A 21,170-nucleotide genomic window follows, 5' to 3' on the forward strand; every position below is an offset into this window, starting at 1 on the left:
GCGTCTACCAACGTGCGCTTGTACTCGCGCATCTTCCTATCACGCTCCAGTGCAGGAAGTAAGGTGGGCACATTGTCTTTGTAGCGTGGATCCAGCAGGGTGGCAACCCAGTAGTCCGCACAGGTTAAAATGTGGGCAACTCTGCTGTCGTTGCGCAGGCACTGCAGCATGTAGTCGCTCATGTGTGCCAGGCTGCCCAGGGGTAAGGACAAGCTGTCCTCTGTGGGAGGCGTATCGTCATCGTCCTGCCTTTCCCCCCAGCCACGCACCAGTGATGGACCCGAGCTGCGTTGGGTGCCACCCCGCTGTGACCATGCTTCATCCTCATCCTCCTCCACCTCCTCCTCATCCTCGTCCTCCTCGTCCTCCAGTAGTGGGCCCTGGCTGGCCACATTTGTACCTGGCCTCTGCTGTTGCAAAAAACCTCCCTCTGAGTCACTTCGAAGAGACTGGCCTGAAAGTGCTAAAAATGACCCCTCTTCCTCATCCTCCTCCTCCTCCTCCTGGGCCACCTCCTGTTCCATCATCGCCCTAAGTGTTTTCTCAAGGAGACATAGAAGTGGTATTGTAACGCTGATAACGGTGTCATCGCCACTGGCCATGTTGGTGGAGTACTCGAAACAGCGCAACAGGGCACACAGGTCTCGCATGGAGGCCCAGTCATTGGTGGTGAAGTGGTGCTGTTCTGTAGTGCGACTGACCCGTGCGTGCTGCAGCTGAAACTCCACTATGGCCTGCTGCTGCTCGCACAGTCTGTCCAGCATGTGCAAGGTGGAGTTCCACCTGGTGGGCACGTCGCATATGAGGCGGTGAGCGGGAAGGCCGAAGTTACGCTGTAGCGCAGACAGGCGAGCAGCGGCAGGATGTGAACGCCGGAAGCGCGAACAGACGGCCCGCACTTTATGCAGCAGCTCTGACATGTCGGGGTAGTTGTGAATGAACTTCTGCACCACCAAATTCAGCACATGCGCCAAGCAAGGGATGTGCGTCAAATTGGCTAGTCCCAGAGCTGCAACGAGATTTCGCCCATTATCACACACCACCAGGCCGGGCTTGAGGCTCACCGGCAGCAACCACTCGTCGGTCTGTTGTTCAATACCCCGCCACAACTCCTGTGCGGTGTGGGGCCTGTCCCCCAAACATATGAGTTTCAGAATGGCCTGCTGACGTTTACCCCGGGCTGTGCTGAAGTTGGTGGTGAAGGTGTGTGGCTGACTGGATGAGCAGGTGGAAGAAGAGGAGGAGGAAGCCGAGAAGGAGGAGGTGGCAACAGGAGGCAAAGAATGTTGCCCTGCGATCCTTGGCGGCGGAAGGACGTGCGCCAAACAGCTCTCCGCCTGGGGCCCAGCTGCCACTACATTTACCCAGTGTGCAGTTAGGGAGATATAGCGTCCCTGGCCGTGCTTACTGGTCCACGTATCTGTGGTTAGGTGGACCTTGCTACAGATGGCGTTGGGCAGTGCACACTTGATTTTATCGGATACTTGGTTGTGCAGGGAAGGCACGGCTCTCTTGGAGAAGTAGTGCCGGCTGGGAACAACATACTGTGGGACAGCAAGCGACATGAGCTGTTTGAAGCTGTCTGTGTCCACCAGCCTAAATGACAGCATTTCATAGGCCAGTAGTTTAGAAATGCTGGCATTCAGGGCCAGGGATCGAGGGTGGCTAGGTGGGAATTTACGCTTTCTATCAAATGTTTGTGAGATGGAGAGCTGAACGCTGGCGTGTGACATGGTTGAGACGCTTGGTGACGGAGGTGGTGGTGGTGGTGTTGGTGGTACATCCCCTGTTTGCTGGGCGGCAGGTGCCAACGTTCCTCCAGAGGCGGAGGAAGAGGCCGAGGCGGCAGCAGCAGAATAGGCCGAGGCGGCAGCAGCAGAAGAGGTAGCAGGGGGAGCCTGAGTGACTTCCTTGGTTTTAAGGTGTTTACTCCACTGCAGTTCATGCTTTGCATGCAGGTGCCTGGTCATGCAGGTTGTGCTCAGGTTCAGAACGTTAATGCCTCGCTTCAGGCTCTGATGGCACAGCGTGCAAACCACTCGGGTCTTGTCGTCAGCACATTGTTTGAAGAAGTGCCATGCCAGGGAACTCCTTGAAGCTGCCTTTGGGGTGCTCGGTCCCAGATGGCGGCGGTCAGTAGCAGGCGGAGTCTCTTGGCGGCGGGTGTTCTGCTTTTGCCCACTGCTCCCTCTTTTGCTACGCTGTTGGCTCGGTCTCACCACTGCCTCTTCCTCCGAACTGTGAAAGTCAGTGGCACGACCTTCATTCCATGTGGGGTCTAGGACCTCATCGTCCCCTGCATCGTCTTCCACCCAGTCTTGATCCCTGACCTCCTGTTCAGTCTGCACACTGCAGAAAGACGCAGCAGTTGGCACCTGTGTTTCGTCATCATCAGAGACATGCTGAGGTGGTATTCCCATGTCCTCATCATCAGGAAACATAAGTGGTTGTGCGTCAGTGCATTCTATGTCTTTCACCGCTGGGGAAGGGCTAGGTGGATGCCCTTGGGAAACCCTGCCAGCGGAGTCTTCAAACAGCATAAGAGACTGCTGCATAACTTGAGGCTGAGACAGTTTCCCTGGTATGCATGGGGGTGATGTGACAGACTGATGGGGTTGGTTTTCAGGCGCCATCTGTGCGCTTTCTGCAGAAGACTGGGTGGGAGATAATGTGAACGTGCTGGATCCACTGTCGGCCACCCAATTGACTAATGCCTGTACCTGCTCAGGCCTTACCATCCTTAGAACGGCATTGGGCCCCACCATATATCGCTGTAAATTCTGGCGGCTACTGGGACCTGAGGTAGTTGGTACACTAGGACGTGTGGATGTGGCAGAACGGCCACGTCCTCTCCCAGCACCAGAGGGTCCACTAACACCACCACGACCATGTCCACGTCCGCGTCCCTTACTAGATGTTTTTCTCATTGTTATGGTTCACCACAACAACAAATATATTATTTGGCCCAATGTATTGTATTCAAATTCAGCGGGATATAAATTTGAGGCCTAGTATTTAGGCGCTGGGTGACCGGTATGGATTTAGTGACAGAATTAGACTTGGAAATGCACAGAAGCGTGTGTGTGAAGTTATTCTGAATGACCCAATGTGCACCTTGAATATTATATACCCTTTTTGGGATAGATTTCAAATAGCTCTGATATAGCAGGAACCACTAAATTATGAAATTGCTAAATTGGGAATTGTACTTCAACCCAGAACAAAAAATGTGCTTTGACGGGCACTAAATAACTTTCCCAGCTACAACAGGACAGCGGTAACGAGAGATTTAGAGGGATTTAAATTTGAGGCCTAGTATTTAGGCGCTGGGTCACCGGTATGGATTTAGTGACAGAATTAGACTTGGAAATGCACAGAAGCGTGTGTGTGAAGTTATTCTGAATGACCCTATGTGCACCTTCAATATTATATACCCTTTTAGGGATAGATTTCAAATAGCTCTGATATAGCAGAAACCACTAAATTATGAAATTGCTAAATTGGGAATTGTACTTCAACCCAGAACAAAAAATGTGCTTTGACGGGCACTAAATAACTTTCCCAGCTACAACAGGACAGCGGTAACGAGAGATTTAGAGGGATTTAAATTTGAGGCCTAGTATTTAGGCGCTGGGTCACCGGTATGGATTTAGTGACAGAATTAGACTTGGAAATGCACAGAAGCGTGTGTGTGAAGTTATTCTGAATGACCCTATGTGCACCTTCAATATTATATACCCTTTTAGGGATAGATTTCAAATAGCTCTGATATAGCAGAAACCACTAAATTATGAAATTGCTAAATTGGGAATTGTACTTCAACCCAGAACAAAAAATGTGCTTTGACGGGCACTAAATAACTTTCCCAGCTACAACAGGACAGCGGTAACGAGAGATTTAGAGGGATTTAAATTTGAGGCCTAGTATTTAGGCGCTGGGTCACCGGTATGGATTTAGTGACAGAATTAGACTTGGAAATGCACAGAAGCGTGTGTGTGAAGTTATTCTGAATGACCCTATGTGCACCTTCAATATTATATACCCTTTTAGGGATAGATTTCAAATAGCTCTGATATAGCAGAAACCACTAAATTATGAAATTGCTAAATTGGGAATTGTACTTCAACCCAGAACAAAAAATGTGCTTTGACGGGCACTAAATAACTTTCCCAGCTACAACAGGACAGCGGTAACGAGAGATTTAGAGGGATTTAAATTTGAGGCCTAGTATTTAGGCGCTGGGTCACCGGTATGGATTTAGTGACAGAATTAGACTTGGAAATGCACAGAAGCGTGTGTGTGAAGTTATTCTGAATGACCCTATGTGCACCTTCAATATTATATACCCTTTTAGGGATAGATTTCAAATAGCTCTGATATAGCAGAAACCACTAAATTATGAAATTGCTAAATTGGGAATTGTATTTCAACCCAGAACAAAAAATGTGCTTTGACGGACACTAAATATCTTGCCCAGCAACAACAGTACAGCGGTGGGTAACGAGAGATTTAGAGGGATTTAAATTTGAGGCCTAGTATTTAGGCGCTGGGTCACCGGTATGGATTTAGTGACAGAATTAGACTTGGAAATGCACAGAAGCGTGTGTGTGAAGTTATTCTGAATGACCCAATGTGCACCTTCAATATTATATACCCTTTTAGGGATAGATTTCAAATAGCTCTGATATAGCAGAAACCACTAAATTATGAAATTGCTAAATTGGGAATTGTACTTCAACCCAGAACAAAAAATGTGCTTTGACGGACACTAAATATCTTGCCCAGCAACAACAGTACAGCGGTAACGAGAGATTTAGAGGGATTTAAATTTGAGGCCTAGTATTTAGGCGCTGGGTGACAGGTATGGGTTTAGTGACAGAATTAGACTTGGAAATGCACAGAAGCGTGTGTGTGAAGTTATTCTGAATGACCCTATGTGCACCTTCAATATTATATACCCTTTTAGGGATAGATTTCAAATAGCTCTGATATAGCAGAAACCACTAAATTATGAAATTGCTAAATTGGGAATTGTACTTCAACCCAGAACAAAAAATGTGCTTTGACGGACACTAAATATCTTGCCCAGCAACAACAGTACAGCGGTGGGTAACGAGAGATTTAGAGGGATTTAAATTTGAGGCCTAGTATTTAGGCGCTGGGTCACCGGTATGGATTTAGTGACAGAATTAGACTTGGAAATGCACAGAAGCGTGTGTGTGAAGTTATTCTGAATGACCCTATGTGCACCTTCAATATTATATACCCTTTTAGGGATAGATTTCAAATAGCTCTGATATAGCAGAAACCTCTAAATTATGAAATTGCTAAATTGGGAATTGTACTTCAACCCAGAACAAAAAATGTGCTTTGACGGACACTAAATATCTTGCCCAGCAACAACAGTACAGCGGTGGGTAACGAGAGATTTAGAGGGATTTAAATTTGAGGCCTAGTATTTAGGCGCTGGGTGACAGGTATGGGTTTAGTGACAGAATTAGACTTGGAAATACACAGTAGCGGGTGTGTGTGAAGTTATTCTGAATGACCCAATGTGCACCTTCAATATTATATACCCTTTTAGGGATAGATTCCAAATAGCTCTGATATAGCAGGAACCACTAAATTATGAAATTGCTAAATTGGGAATTGTACTTCAACCCAGAACAAAAAATGTGCTTTGACGGACACTAAATATCTTGCCCAGCAACAACAGTACAGCGGTAACGAGAGATTTAGAGGGATTTAAATTTGAGGCCTAGTATTTAGGCGCTGGGTGACAGGTATGGGTTTAGTGACAGAATTAGACTTGGAAATACACAGTAGCGGGTGTGTGTGAAGTTATTCTGAATGACCCAATGTGCACCTTCAATATTATATACCCTTTTTGGGATAGATTTCAAATAGCTCTGATATAGCAGGAACCACTAAATTATGAAATTGCTAAATTGGGAATTGTATTTCAACCCAGAACAAGAAATGTGCTTGAACGGACACTAAATAACTCGCCCAGCTACAGCACTAGGGACAGATTTAGCTGGATATAAATTTGAGGCCTAGTATTTAGGCGCTGGGTGACCGGTATGGATTTAGTGACAGAATTAGACTGGGATATGGCCAAAAAATAAACAGACTATTGCTGGTTAAATGCACTTGGTGTGACAGCTTCACCCTGATGTAGGCTTTAGCCAAAAAACAACCACACCATTGAGGGTTAAATGCACTTGGTGACAGGCGCAGCTTGCCCCTGATTTTGTATATGGCCAAAAAATGAACAGACTATTGCTGGTTAAATGCACTTGGTGTGACAGCTTCACCCTGATGTAGGCTTTAGCCAAAAAACAACCACACCATTGAGGGTTAAATGCACTTGGTGACAGGCGCAGCTTGCCCCTGATTTTGTATATGGCCAAAAAATGAACAGACTATTGCTGGTTAAATGCACTTGGTGTCACAGCTTCACCCTGATGTAGGCTTTAGCCAAAAAACAACCACACCATTGAGGGTTAAATGCACTTGGTGACAGGCGCAGCTTGCCCCTGATTTTGTATATGGCCAAAAAATGAACAGACTATTGCTGGTTAAATGCACTTGGTGTGACAGCTTCACCCTGATGTAGGCTTTAGCCAAAAAACAACCACACCATTGAGGGTTAAATGCACTTGGTCGCAGCTTGTGCTGGCGCACCACAAGACACAAAATGGCCGCCGATCACCCCAGAAAAATGAGACTGACAAACGGTCTGTGCAGCCTAAAAACAGTGAGCAATTGAGGATCAGCAGCTCAATGATCCACAGCTGCAGATCGATCAGTTAATCAAGTCCTTTGGAGGAGTTAATCTGCCTAATCTCGCCCTACTGTCGCAGCCGCAACCTCTCCCTACGCTAATCAGAGCAGAGTGACGGGCGGCGCTATGTGACTCCAGCTTAAATAGAGGCTGGGTCACATGGTGCTCTGGCCAATCACAGCCATGCCAATAGTAGGCATGGCTGTGATGGCCTCTTGGGGCAAGTAGTATGACGCTTGTTGATTGGCTGCTTTGCAGCCTTTCAAAAAGCGCCAAGAAAGCGTCACAAAAGCGCCAAGAAAGCGACGAACACCGAACCCGAACCCGGACTTTTACGAAAATGTCCGGGTTCGGGTCCGTGTCACGGACACCCCAAAATTCGGTACGAACCCGAACTATACAGTTCGAGTTCGCTCATCCCTAGTCAATTTCCCTATCCATATTTGTTTGCAGAGCACTTGTCATGCTCTTAACCACATTTAGATGCCATTTGAAGCTCTCTAGCCCTTTCCATAACATTTTTACAGCCATTTTAGTGCTCAAAAGTTCTGGTCCCCATTGACTTCAATGGGGTTCGGGTTCGGGGTCAAGTTCGCGTCAAGTTCGGGTCCCGAACTTGAACTTTTTTGTGAAGTTCGTCTGAACCCGTCAAACCAAACATCCAGGTGTCCTCTCAACTCTAGTAATGAATCTATATAATATATGGTTCACTTTTGGAATTGAATTACTGAAATAAATTATTTTTAGATGATATTCTAATTTATTGAGATGCACATGAATGTAGAGATATTCTGGATCAAGTGAAGATTATGTCCCCATAGATTATTATTTTTTACTAAATTGAAATATAAATCAAACATTAATGAATTGTTACAACAAAATTTTTGGCAGCTATTAAAAAAATTCTGTGAAATAAATTAAAATAAATAATCGAGGAGGTGATCTTCACTTGATACAGTATTCCTTCAAATTCTAACAAATAGAAAAATGAAAGGCAAAATTACTGCATACATACAAATGCTTGATATCATTTCCGACACATAGATATGCATAGGATGAGAAGACACAAAATAGTAGAAAATTTGTAATAGAGACTATTTATGGTTACCTCATTTGTTTTTTTTTTAGATACATTAAGACAATAACAAAAAAGGCTTACAAAGGTGAACATAGCTTTTCAATTGGAGCCAATTTTGACCTTTAGAAATTTTTCATCTCTGCATTTTGTTAGCTATAATGTTTCTATTTTTATGACTATATAGCTATTTTAGGCCTTGTTTTAGCAAGAATAGGATGTTTGAGCTATTATTTTCAGCTATGTACTGTATATGGTAGCATTTAATTCATATAAAATTTTCATAATGGCAAAATAAATAAGACCAGTAATCCTGTCATTGTTTTCCATTTTTCAATTTTTTCCTGACCTTTGCTGTTCATGTAAATAGATAATAGCAGAATTTTATTGCACTAGTCATTACAACTGTAAGAATCTAACAACCATGAATGTTTTCTTTTTACTCTATTGATTATTATTGTATAAAAATACAATGCGTAAGGCTACTTTCACACTTGCGCTTTTCTTTTCCGGCATAGAGTTCCGTCCTAGGGGCTCTATACCGGAAAAGAACTGATCAGTATTATCCCCATGCATTCTGAATGGAGAGCATTCTGTTCAGGATGCATCAGGATGTCTTCAGTTCAGTCTTTTTAACTGATCAGGATGGAGATAAAACTGCAGCATGCTACGGTTTTGTCTCCGGCCAAAAAGACTGAACACTTGCCTGAATGCAGTATGCAGCATTTTTTCCCATAGGAAAATGCGAGAAAAAAAACGTAACAGATCTGTTTGTCTGTATGACAAACGGACAGACAGGTCCGTTCTTGCAATGCATTTGTAAGACAGACCAGTTTCAACTAACAACTGATTGAGGCCTGCCATATATCAGCTTCTACAAAATAATGATAGAGGTTTTCCATACACCTGCGTCCACAAAATTACTGCTTGAGGGTGATATACCAGCTTCAACTAACAAGTGACTGAGGCCTGCTATATTTCAGCTTCCACAAAATAGTGATAGAGGTTTTCCATATACCTGCGTCCACAAAATTATTGCTTCAGGGTGATATACCAGCTTCAACTAACAATTGATTGAGGTCTGCCATATATCAGCTTCCACAAAATAGTGATAGAGGTTTTGCATATACCTGCGTCCACAAAATACAGATTGCGGGTTTTAATATATACCTCTGCTTCAAATAACAACTGATTGCTCAGGCCCTTTGAGTAGGCCACGTTATTTGTCATTTGCCAGGGCTACGGGATGAACAATGTCATTCCACTGCTTCATGTCCTGGAACATATGCTGGTAAGTCTGGCTGGTCAGGGGACTGGATACGTGGCGCCTAGAAAGATGGCGGCAGAGTTTGATATGTTTGTCTGTCAAGATCTCTGTTTACAGTCAGATAACGGGACCATTGTTTATTGCAAGGATATGCAAATACCAACCGATGGGGTGTTAACCCCCAGAAGTAGGTCATCATCGCCAAGGACAAGTCATTTTCACAGTTCTAGGTATCCTGCCGGAAGCTTGACCTCTGCACGTCGACAGTCTACATTGCAAAGCTTGTATAATAGAAAATCCTGCCGTGCACCCCCTTGGAGGAAACTCTTAATCCGGCACAGGCTTCTTTGCTCCTTCAAACACAATGGCATCTGTACAGCGTGACACCGATGTATAATTCCTCATACATCAGACCCACATAGCTGCTGAGAATCAGAAATGTCTTGCCGTTAAAGTGGGCTCAGAGCTAAACCTAAAAGCCACATTTTCCTTTTTACCTGGACTCAAAGGAAAGGTAAGGTGCTCATACAGATTTCACCCAAGCCTCCACTCACCAAGGCAAACACAGAGGACAGGATTGTGTGGACAAGTTGGTTCTGCGGGATGTACACAGAGGACGATCTATTGGATGTGTTACCAAAGACGCTCACGGCTTTCGTAGGGAAGTGGTTCCAAATAAACCTTTACTGTTGTTTCGGTAAGCTGGTGATAAGTTCTCAAGACTAGGGTTGAGCGAACCGGTCACAGATGGTGTTGCAGAAAACAAGAAGCAGCAAATAAATATCCGACTGACTTGATCCCAAACTAAGGAACAAAAGGGTGAGTTCTATTAAAGCCCTAGAGCTCTCCCTGACTGCTCAGCCCATGCAAAGATCTCTGTGATAGAAAGTTGCATGTCCACATACCTAGACTGAGTGACACCAGAAAACCCTATAATAGTGAGGGGACATGACCACCGGCTCCCTGCACTAAATACGGAGGGAGTCAGGGTCACCTAGAATCAAGCCAACAGGAAAACACAAATAAAGGGATAGACTTATCTGAGAAAGCAGCAGTAGTAAACTTCTAGCAGTGAGCACAATCCAGGAAGTAGTATAAACCTCAAAGTGAGGCAGTATGGGAGGGGATATAAAGGGAGGCAATCACTGCTAATAGATGACAGCTGGGAGAGGGAGAACAGATGTCAAAGCGAAACCAAAACAAAAGAACATCATGCAAGAGGTACTAAAGAACGTCTGTCAGAACTTCTCAGAAATCTAGCGGTGACAGAACCCGAACTATAAAGTTTGGGTTTGTACTGGCCAGTGCAGCATGTGACCCAGCCTCTAAAGTAGCTGGAGTCACGTAGCGCCGCACATCACTCTGCTCTTACTAGTGTAGGGATAGGATGCTGCTGCTGTGAGGGAGAGAATAGGAAGGAATCTATCTGTTATCAGATAGATAAAAAGTGAAACATTTTCCTCAGGTGCGAGTAGGCGACAGAACCTTCAGCATTATTTGGTAGGGCCGAATGTGCCTCTACGAATTTTGAGGCCAGAACAAGTATAGGCGATAGTAGATTGGGTGGCTGACAGTGCCTCCAGCTTCTTCACATTGTCTCTTACCCAGTCTCCTGCTAAAAGATCAGAGTTGGCACCTGCAGCCGATGTTCATCAGTCTTTCACCTCACCCACTTGCAAATCAGCCAAGCAGTCTGAGCCCCAAGTCATATAGCAGTCTCTTCTGCTTTTTGATGACTCTGCCAGGGTTTTCCCGGGCCATCCACATAGCCCTGCCCCAGAAGTGAAAGAGATTGAGTGCACCGATGCCCAACCACTTATGTTTCAGGATGAGTACATGGGAGGACCATCGCAGCATGTCTCGGTTGATGGCGAAACACAGGTGCCAACTGCTGTGGCTTTCTGCAGTGTGCAGACCGACAAGGAGGGCAGGGTGAAGACTGGGTGGCAGATAATGTGGAGGACGATGAGGTCCTCGACCCCACATGGAATCAAGGTCAAGCAAGTGACCTGTGTAGTTCAGAGGAAGAGGCGGTGGTTGCACAGAGCCACCAGCATAGCACCAGAGGGAGCAGGGTGCAAAAGCAGAGAGGCCGTCCAGTAGACAGTACACCTGCGACTGCCCACCGCAGCAACGGACCGAGCACACCAAAGCCAGCTCCAAGGAGTTCCCTGGCATGGCAGTTCTTCAGACAATGTGCTGACGACAAGGCATGAGTGGTTTGCACGCTGTGCAATCAGAGCCTGAAGCGAGGCATAAACGTTCTCAACATGAGCAAAACCTGCATGACCAGGCATCTAAGTCTAAAGCACGAGCTGCAGTGGAGTAGACACCTCAAAGCAAAGAAAGGTCTCTGGCTCACCCTACTTCCTCTTCTGCTGCAGTCTCGGCCTCTTCATCCCCCTCTGGAGTGACAGTGGATGTACCAGCAACGCCAAGACCTGGGTCACCAAGCATCTCCCCAATGTCCCACGGAAGCGTTCAGCTGTCTATCTCCCAAACACTGGAGCGAAAGAGGAAGTACCCCCCTACCCACCCGCGATCCCTGGCCCTGAATGCCAACATTTCAAAATTCCTGGCCTTTGAAATGCTGTAATTCTCTGTGGTAGAGATGGAGAGTTTAAAAAGCCTCATGGCGGTGGCTGTCCCACAGTACATCATTGCCAGCCGCCACTGTTTTTCCAGGCGAGCCATCCCTTCCCTGCACAACCAGGTGGGGGACAAAATCAGGTGTGCACTGCGCAACGCCATCTGGGGCAAGTGGAATGAGCAGGACACTGGTACGGTGACCAATGATGCAGTGGGTCAGGATATGTGTGCATAAGTTTATGGTTTGTTCATGACGCCAATTGCAGCTTACGCAGGTACTGTAGCAGGGCCCTTTAAGATGTAATAACTCACGTACCAGGTGAGGAATGCCAGAGGGGGATAATGTCTCTGTATAGCAGATATGGTAGTGTCAACGGTGTCTCCTACCTTGGTATGGCTGGACTCCTGGATCCTGGCTCACTTGCAATAAAATGAGTGTTGTTAATAGGAGTAATGGAGGAATGAATGAGATCCAGACTTGAAGTATAATACAACTTGACTTTACTGGATGGCAACAGAAATCCATACGAGTTACAGCAATAGTCTTTAGGTCCCAGCAGGTATTGGCAATGTATGGAAGGGATTAATATCTCTTCTGCTCCTATACTTTATGCCTGGAGAATCTGGCAGGTATCTATATTCTGCTCTGTCTGTCTTCTGCTTGTAATGGCCTGACTAGCTGAGGAGGAATTTGGCTTCTCCTGGACTCTGGATAAGTACTCACAGGACTGCTCGCAGGGAATGATTCTTCCTGGAGATCTGTAGTTCGGGAGGTGTTGCTTGGTTGTCCACAGTCGAGGCTGAAGGGCTCAGACTGGGAGGATGGGTCCTTAGCCTCAGCCAAAGCTGGATCCTAGGTTGGGATTCCTGTAACCAGGAGCTCCTACTAATACAGCCTGCCCCTGGCAGGGGTGGCTGGTATACTAACTTAACCTCCTTCTCCTCCTCATGAGACAGGACATGGGAATAGCCCACTTCTGCTCATACAGGGGAGACTAGACTGGAATGAACTATTCCAGTCTAGCAATATGTCACCGCCAGATCTCTGAGAATTTCTGACAGATGTTCTTCAGTACCTCCTGCATGATGTTCTTTTGTTTCGCTTTGGCATCTGTTCTCCCTCTTCCAGCTGTCATCTATTAGCAGTGATTGCCTCTCTTTATATCCCCTCCCATACTGCCTAACTTTGCGGTTTATACTACTGCCTGGATTGTGCTCACTGCTAGAAGTTTGCTACTACTGCTTTCTCAGATAAGTCTTTCCCTTTATTTTTGTTTTCCTGTTGGCTTGATTCTAGGTGACCCTGACTCCCTCCGTATTTAGTGCAGGGAGCCGGTGGTCATGTCCCCTCACTATTATAGGGTTTTCTGGTGTCACTCAGTCTAGGTACGTGGACATGCAACTTTCTATCACAGAGATATTTGCATGGGCTGAGCAGTCAGGGAGAGCTCTAGGGCTTTAATAGGACTCACCCTTTTTGTTCCTTAGTTTGGGATCAAGTCAGTCGGATCTTTATTTGTTACTTCTTGTTTTCTGTAACACCATCCGTGACATTATAAACCGCCAAAACCGTCTTAAGCATGAATCCGGTTTCAGCCTTGATTGACCGCATGCAGGGTCTTTCACTGGAGGTAGCAGATCTCCGGAAAACTGTCTCTCAGTTTGAGGTGACCGTTTCTGCTTGCGTTCATGGAATTTGTTCTGAGCCTAAAATCTCGCGTTCGGATACGTTCTCCGGGGGTAGTGAGAATTTTGTTAGTTTTAGAGAGGCCTGCAAACTCCATTTTCGCCTACTTCCCCATTCCTCTGGTGATGAGGAGCGTAGGGTGGGGATCATCATCTCGCTACTCAGGGATAACGCTCAGTCCAGGGCCTTTTCGCTGCCGTTGGGGGCACGGCCCCTCCATTTAGTGGATGATTTTTTTTTAGCCCTGGGTCAGATATAAGATGATCCGTATCGTATTGCTCTGGCTGAATCTAAACTGCGTCTTTTATGCCAGGGTAAACAGTCCGCAGGGATATACTGTTCAGAATTTCAGAGATGGGCAGCTGATACTGGTTGGAATGATGCTGCACTCCGAAGTCAATTTTGCCATGGTCTTTCAGAGGGATTGAAAGATGCATTTGCCTTTCATGAGAGACCTACCTCCTTGGAGTCTGCCATGTCTTGGGCTGTTCGTATTGGCAGGCTTCTTAGATAGAGAGGAGAGATCGCTCCTTCCTGTCATACTCAGTCCAAGGACAGTGGGGTGGTCTCATTCAGTGCGTAGGACCACAGTCTCTCTCAATCCTCTCTGAGCAGGAGCCCATGCAGCTAGGTTTGCTTGCCTCTAATAATAGAGGATTCAGCTCTCAGAGGAGGATTTGTTTCTGTTGTGGAGGAATAAATCATTTGGCAAATGTTTGCCCCTCGAGGAGATTCAGGGAGATTTTTGAGGGTAATAAAGAAACAAAAAGAAAAAAGTCCTCTAAAAATGTTCCGTCTGTTACTATTGGCAAGGTTGATGTGGAAATTGAAGGTTTTACGTTTGCTTGTAGTTCCCGTTTTGTCCTACCTGCCAGGGTGGTGCTAGAGAGCAAGAATATTGTTTGTTTTGTAGATAGTGGAGCAGCTGTCAATCTAATTGATAATCAATTTGCTATAACACATAGTTTCCAGGAATGCACTTTGGGAAAGGACATACCTGTTTTTGCTATTGATTCGGCTCCACTTTCTCAAAAATCATTGAAGTGCATAGTTCACAATATCCGTTTGACTGTGGGTGATGCTCATGTTGAGGATGTGTCATGTTTCGTCGTCCTAAGCGGATTACCTACTCCTCTGGTGTTGGGGCTATCCTGGCTCACTAAACATAACCCCACCATTGATTGGCAAGCGAGGCAAATAAATGGTTGGAGTGACTTTTGCCGAGAGAATTGCCTCTCAACATCTCTTTCAGAGGTTTCTACTAAGACTGTACCATCTTTTCTCTCTGAATTTTTGGATGTGTTTTCTGAAAGTGGTGTTAAGGAGCTGCCCCCTCACCGGGAGTATGATTGCCCTATTAATCTCATCCCAGGCGCCAAGCTGCCTAAACCTCGTTTATACAATCTCTCCCAACCTGAAAGGGTCGCTATGCGTACTTATATCTCTGAGAGCCTGAGAAAGGGACACATACGACCCTCGAAGTCACCTGTTGCCGCTGTGTTTTTTTTTGTCAAGAAAAAAGATGGTTCTTTAAGACCATGTCTGGATTTCAGGGAGCTGAACAGTATTACAATTCGTGACCCTTATCCGCTTCCTCTGATCCCAGATCTCTTTAACCAGATTGTTGGGGCTAAAGTTTTTTCCAAGTTGGATTTAAGAGGGGCATACAACCTGGTCAGAGTCAGAGAAGGGGACGAATGGAAGAACGCCTTCAATACCCCTGAGGGCCATTTTGAGAATTTGGTTATGCCTTTTGGTTTGATGAATGCTCCAGCCGTCTTCCAACATTTTGTGAACAGTATTTTTTATCAATTAATGGGGAAATTTGTACTAGTGTACCTAGATGACATTTTGATTTTTTCTCCTGATTTCAAGACTCATAGGGACCACCTACATCAGGTTTTGCTTTTCTGTGGGAGAATAAATTGTACGCTAAACTGGAAAAATGTGTGTCTGCGGTTCCAGAAATTAAATTTTTGGGTTTTCTTCTCTCCGCTTCTGGTTTTCGCATGGACCCCGAGAAGGTCTGCGCTGTGCTTGTTTAGGAGCTTTCTGAGAATCAGAAGGCGCTGATGCATTTTTGGGGGATTTTCCAATTATTACAGGAAGTTCATTTTGAATTATTCCTCTGTTGTTAAGCCACTCACTGATATGACTAAGAAGGGGGTAGATTTTTCCTCCTGGTCGGTAGATGCACGTAAGGCCTTTTCTAGTATCAAAGAGAGTTTTGCTTCCACTCCCATCTTGATACAACCTGATGTCTCTCTGCCTTTCATTGTTGAGGTGGACGCCTCTGAGGTGGGTGTGGGTGCGGTCTTGTCTCAGGGTCCCTCTCCTGCCAAATGGCGACCGTGTGACTTTTTCTTGAAGAAACTCTTCTCCGCAGAGAGAAATTACGATGTGGGAGATAGGGAGTTGTTGGCTATCAAGTTAGCTTTTGAGGAATGGCGCCATTGGATAGAGGGAGCTAGACACCCTATTACTGTGTTTACCGACCATAAGTATCTGGCCTCCTTGGAGTCAGCCAAGCGTCTGAACCCGAGACAGGCCAGATGGTCTTTGTTCTTCTCAAGGTTTAATTTTGTTGTCACGTTGCGCCCTAGGGTTAAGAATGTGAAGGCGGATGCCCTGTCACGTTGTTTTCCGGGAGGGGGAAACTTTGAAGACCCGGGTCCCATTTTGGCTGAAGAGGTGGTTGTCTCTGCTCTTTATCCTGAATTGGAGGCAGAGGTTCAGGCAGCCCAGGCAGAGGCTCCTGATCTTTGTCCTCCTGGGAGGTTGTTTGTGCCTCTCGCTTTACGACATAAGGTTTTTAAGGAGCACCACGATACTGACCTTGCTGGGCACCAGGGGGGTAGAGCCACAGTAGATCTCATTGCTCGGAGATTCTGGTGGCCGGCTGTTCGTAAGTCGGTTGAGGGTTTTGTGGCAGCCTGCGAGACCTGCGCTCGTGCCAAAGTCCCTCATTTGCGGCCATCAGGTTCTCTCCTCCCGTTACCCATTCCTTCCCGTCCTTGGACACATCTGTCCATGGACTTCATTATGGACCTATCTCGTTCCTCGGGGAAGACTGTGATTCTGGTGGTGGTGGACCGTTTTAGCAAAATGGCGCATTTTATTCCTTTTCCTGGGTTGCCCAATGCTAAAACGCTGGCACAGGCATTTGTTGATCACATTGTCAAATTGCATGGCATTCCTTCAGACATAGTCTCTGATAGGGGCACGCAGTTTGTTTCCAGATTCTGGAAGGATTTCTGTTCTCGCTTGGGGGTTCGGTTGTCATTCTCTTCTGCTTTCCACCTGCAGTCAAATGGCCAGACAGAGCGCGTCAATCAGAATCTGGAGACATATCTGCGCTGTTTTGTGGCGGAGAATCAGGAGGATTGGTGTTCTTTTTTGTCCCTTGCTGAGTTTGCTTTAAATACCCGTCGTCAGGAGTCCTCTGATAAGTCACCATTTTTTGGTGCATATGGGTTTCATCCGCAGTTTGGGACAGTCTCTGGAGAGGGGTCTTCTGGTTTACCTGATGAGGAGAGATTCTCCTTGTCTTTGTCATCTATTTGGCAAAAGATTCAGGATAATCTAAAGAGCATGAGTGAGAGATATAAGCGTGTGGCGGATAAGAGACGTGTGCCTGGTCCGGACCTGAATGTTGGTGATCTGGTGTGGTAGTCTACTGAGAATATCAAGTTGAAGGTTCCCTCCTGGAAGTTGGGTCCTAAGTTTATTGGGCCTTACAAAATCTTGTCCATCATCAATCCCGTTGCCTACTGTCTTGATCTTCCTCAGACTTAGAAGATCCATAATGTTTTTCACAAGTCCTTATTAAAACCTTATGTCCAACCCACTGTACCCTCCTCTTTGCCTCCTCCTCCGATTGTGGTTGATGGTAATCTTGAGTTTCAGGTCTCTAGGATTGTGGATTCTCGTGTTATCCGCGGTTCTCTCCAGTACCTTGTTCATTGGGAGGGTTATGGTCCTGAGGAGAGGATGTGGGTCCCAGTGGCGGACATTAAGGCTACTCGTCTTATCAGGGCGTTCCATAGGTCCCATCCTGAGAAGGTGGGCTCTGAGTGTCCAGAGTCCACGTAGAGGGAGGGGTACTGTCAACGCCAGATCTCTGAAAAGTTCTGACAGATGTTCTTTAGTACCTCTTGCATGATGTTCTTTTGTTTTGGTTTCACTTTGACATCTCTTCTCCCTTTTCCAGCTGTAATCTATTAGCATTGATTGCCTCCCTTTATATCCACTACCATACTGCCTCACTTTGCGATTTATACTACTTCCTGGATTGTGCTCACTGCTAGAAGTTTGCTACTGATGCTTTCTCAGATAAGTCTTTCCCTTTATTTGTGTTTTCCTGTTGTCTTGATTCTAGGTGACCCTGACTCCCTCCGTATTTAGTGCAGGGAGCCAGTGGTCGTGTCCCCTCACTATTATTGGGTTTTCAGGTGTCACTCAGTCTAGGTACGTGGACATGCAACTTTCTATCACAGAGATCTTTGCATGGGCTGAGCAGTCAGGGAGAGCTCTAGGGCTTTAATAGGGTTCACCCTTTATGTTCCTTAGTCTGGGATCAAGTCAGTCGGATCTTTATTTGTTACTTCTTGTTTTCTGTAACACCATCCGTGACACAATACTAAACTGGCTATGGTCCTGCTAAATACATTGCTGCCACCTGCTGGTGCACATGGAAATTACAGCATAATATATCAAACAGGCCTGGAAAATACATATACAGGGAAATGCAATGGTGGATTACACAAGATGACAATAAATATACACCTGACATGTTGTAGCAGGGAAACAGGAGTTTAGTGACATACTCCAGGATGTTACACAAGGTTACACCTAACTACAGATACGTGGACCAGTAAGCATGGTCAGGGACGTTATATCTCTCTAACTGCACACTAGGTAAATGCAGTGGCGGCTGGGCCTGAGGCGGATAGCAGTTTGGCGCATGTCCTTCAACCACAGAGGATTGCAGGGCGTTTCTGTTTGCCTCCTGTTGCTTTCTTCTCCTACTCCACTTCCTCATCCTCTATCGCCTCCTCATACGGTCAGCGTAACACCTTCACCACCAACTTCAGCACAGCCAAGGGTAAACGACAGCAGGCAGTTTTAAAACTTATCTGTTTGGGGGACAAACCCCACACCGCACAGGAGCTATGGACGGGCATGGAACAACAGACCGATGAGTGGTTGGTCCAGTGAACCTCAAGCCCGGCCTGGTGGTGTGCGATAATGAGCAAACTCTCGTAGCATCTCTGGGACTAGCCGGTTTGACGCACATCCCTTGCCTGGCGCATGTGCTAAATTTGATGGTGCAGAGATTCCTTAAAAATCACCCTAAAATGTCAGAGCTGCTGCATAAAGTGTGGGCCGCCTGTGCCTGCTTTTGGCGTTCTCACCCTGCAGCTGCTCGCCTGTCAGCGCTGCAGCGTAACTTCTGCCTTCCCGCTCACCGCCTCATATTCGACATGCCCACAAGGTGGAACTCCACCTTGCACATGCTGGCCAAACTGTGTGAGCAACAGTAGGCGATAGTGGAGTTTCAGCTGCAGCACACATGGGTGAGTCACTTTGCTAAAACAGCACCAATTCACCACCAACGAGTGGGCCTCCATGCGAGACCTGTGTGCGCTGTTTCAAGTACTCCACCAACATGGCTAGTGCCGATGATGCCGTTTTCAGCGTTACTATCCCACTTCTATGCCTCCTTGAAAAAACGCTTCGTTCGATGTTGGAAGAGGATGTGGCACAGGAGGAGGAAGTAGAGGGATCATTTACAAGGGTTTCAGGTCATTCATTCACAAGTGGCTCCGATGGTGGGTTCCTGCACCAACATATACCAGGTACACAATTGTCCAGCCAGGGCACAGTTCTAGAGGGGGGACAAGGTAGAGGATGAGGAGATGGAGCAGGGGGAATCGTGTTTAAAGCAGGGTGGCACCCAAACCAGCTCATGGCCATCACTGGTGTGTGGCTGGGGGGAGACAGAGGACACAGACAATACACCTCCCACAGAGGACAGCTTGTCGTTGCCTCTGTGCAGCCTAGCACACATGCTGCAGTGTCTCCGTAATGACCGCCGAGTTGGCCACATTCTAACTTGTGCTGATTACTGTTTGGCCATGCTGCTGGATCCCTGTTGCAAGGACAACATACCATCCTTAATTCCGTCACTGGAGCGTGATCGTAAGATGCGCGAGTACAAGCGCACGCTGGTAGATGCGCTGCTGATGGCATTCCCACCTGACAGCAGGGGCACAGTAGAAGCACAAGGCAAAGGCAGAGGAGGAGGTTGAGGTCGCCAACTAGGCTGGGGCACCGCCAGCACCTCAGAAGGCAGGGTTAGCATGGCCGAAACGTGGAAAAGCTTTGTCAGTACGCCACAACAACCAGCACCACCAGCTGATATGGAATGTCTTAGCAGGAGGCAGCATTTCAGCAACATGGTGGAGCAGTATGTGTGCACACGCCTACACGTTCTGACTGATGGGTCTGCCCCCTTCAACTTCTGGGGTCTCCAAATTGGGCACATAGCCTGAGCTTGCCCTTTATGCCTTGGAGGTGCTGGCCTTCCCTGCAGCCAGTGTATTGTCTGAACTTGTGTTTAGCACGGCAGGGGGCGTTATCACACACAAGCACAGCTGCCTGTCCACAGCCAATGTGGACAAGCTCACGTTCATTAAAATAACCCAGGCATGGATCCCACAGGACGTGTCCATACCTTGTGCAGAATAGACATGTATACCAGCCTTACCCAGCCATTATTATACTCCAGCACATTTTCTTATTGTTTTATTTTTTATATTTCCCAATGTTTTGGGTACCCTAATTTAAACAACAAAAAATAAAAATAAAATTAAAACTAAAAACCAGTGTTGGCTACCTCCTTCTCCTCCACCACCGCGTCCACTGCCTCCTCAACCTCCTACTCCATATGGACCTCTACCTCATAGATCAAGATTAGTATTTTTTAATTTTATGTATTTTAAGTCATTTCACTAATTTGTCTGATACATTGTTGGGTGAAATATCCCAAATGTTTGGCTGTGATATACCGCTGCTCTACATAGTGGACAGGGAAATACATTTCACTAATTTGTCTGTTACATTGTCGGGTAAAATTCACCAATTTATGACTGTGATATACCCCTGCTCTACATTGTGGACAGGGAAATACATTTCACTAGTTCGTCTGTTACATTGTTGTGGGACATTCACAAATTTTTGGCTGTGATATACCCCTGCTCTACATAGTGGACAGGGAAATACACTTCACTATTTCGTCTGTTACATTGTTGGGTGACAAATGCTCATCTTTTGCGGCCTAAACTGCATTTAGGACAGTACGAATGGTGAGGCCAGAACAAGTACAGACGATTGTAGATTGGGTGGCTGACAGTGCCTCCAGTTCATTTACATTGTCTCCCATCCAGTCCCCTGCTGAAAGATCAGAGTTGGCACCTACAGCCCATTTCCATTAGTCTTTCAACTCACCCCCTTGCAAATCAGGCAAGCAGTCTGAGCCCCAAATCATGCAGCAGTCTCTTATGCTTTTATGCTTTTTGATGACTCTGCTGGCAGGGTTTCCATGGGCCATCCACATAGTCCGCACCAGAAGTGGAAGAGATTGAGTGCACTGACGCCCAACCACTTATGTTTCAGGATGAGGACATGGGAAGACCACCGCAGCACGTCTCTGATGAAGGCGAAACACAGGTGCCAATTGCTGCGGCTTTCTGCAGTCTGCAGA

Source organism: Bufo gargarizans, chromosome 1 (assembly GCF_014858855.1).
Source record: "Bufo gargarizans isolate SCDJY-AF-19 chromosome 1, ASM1485885v1, whole genome shotgun sequence".
NCBI classification, from domain to species: domain Eukaryota; kingdom Metazoa; phylum Chordata; class Amphibia; order Anura; family Bufonidae; genus Bufo; species Bufo gargarizans.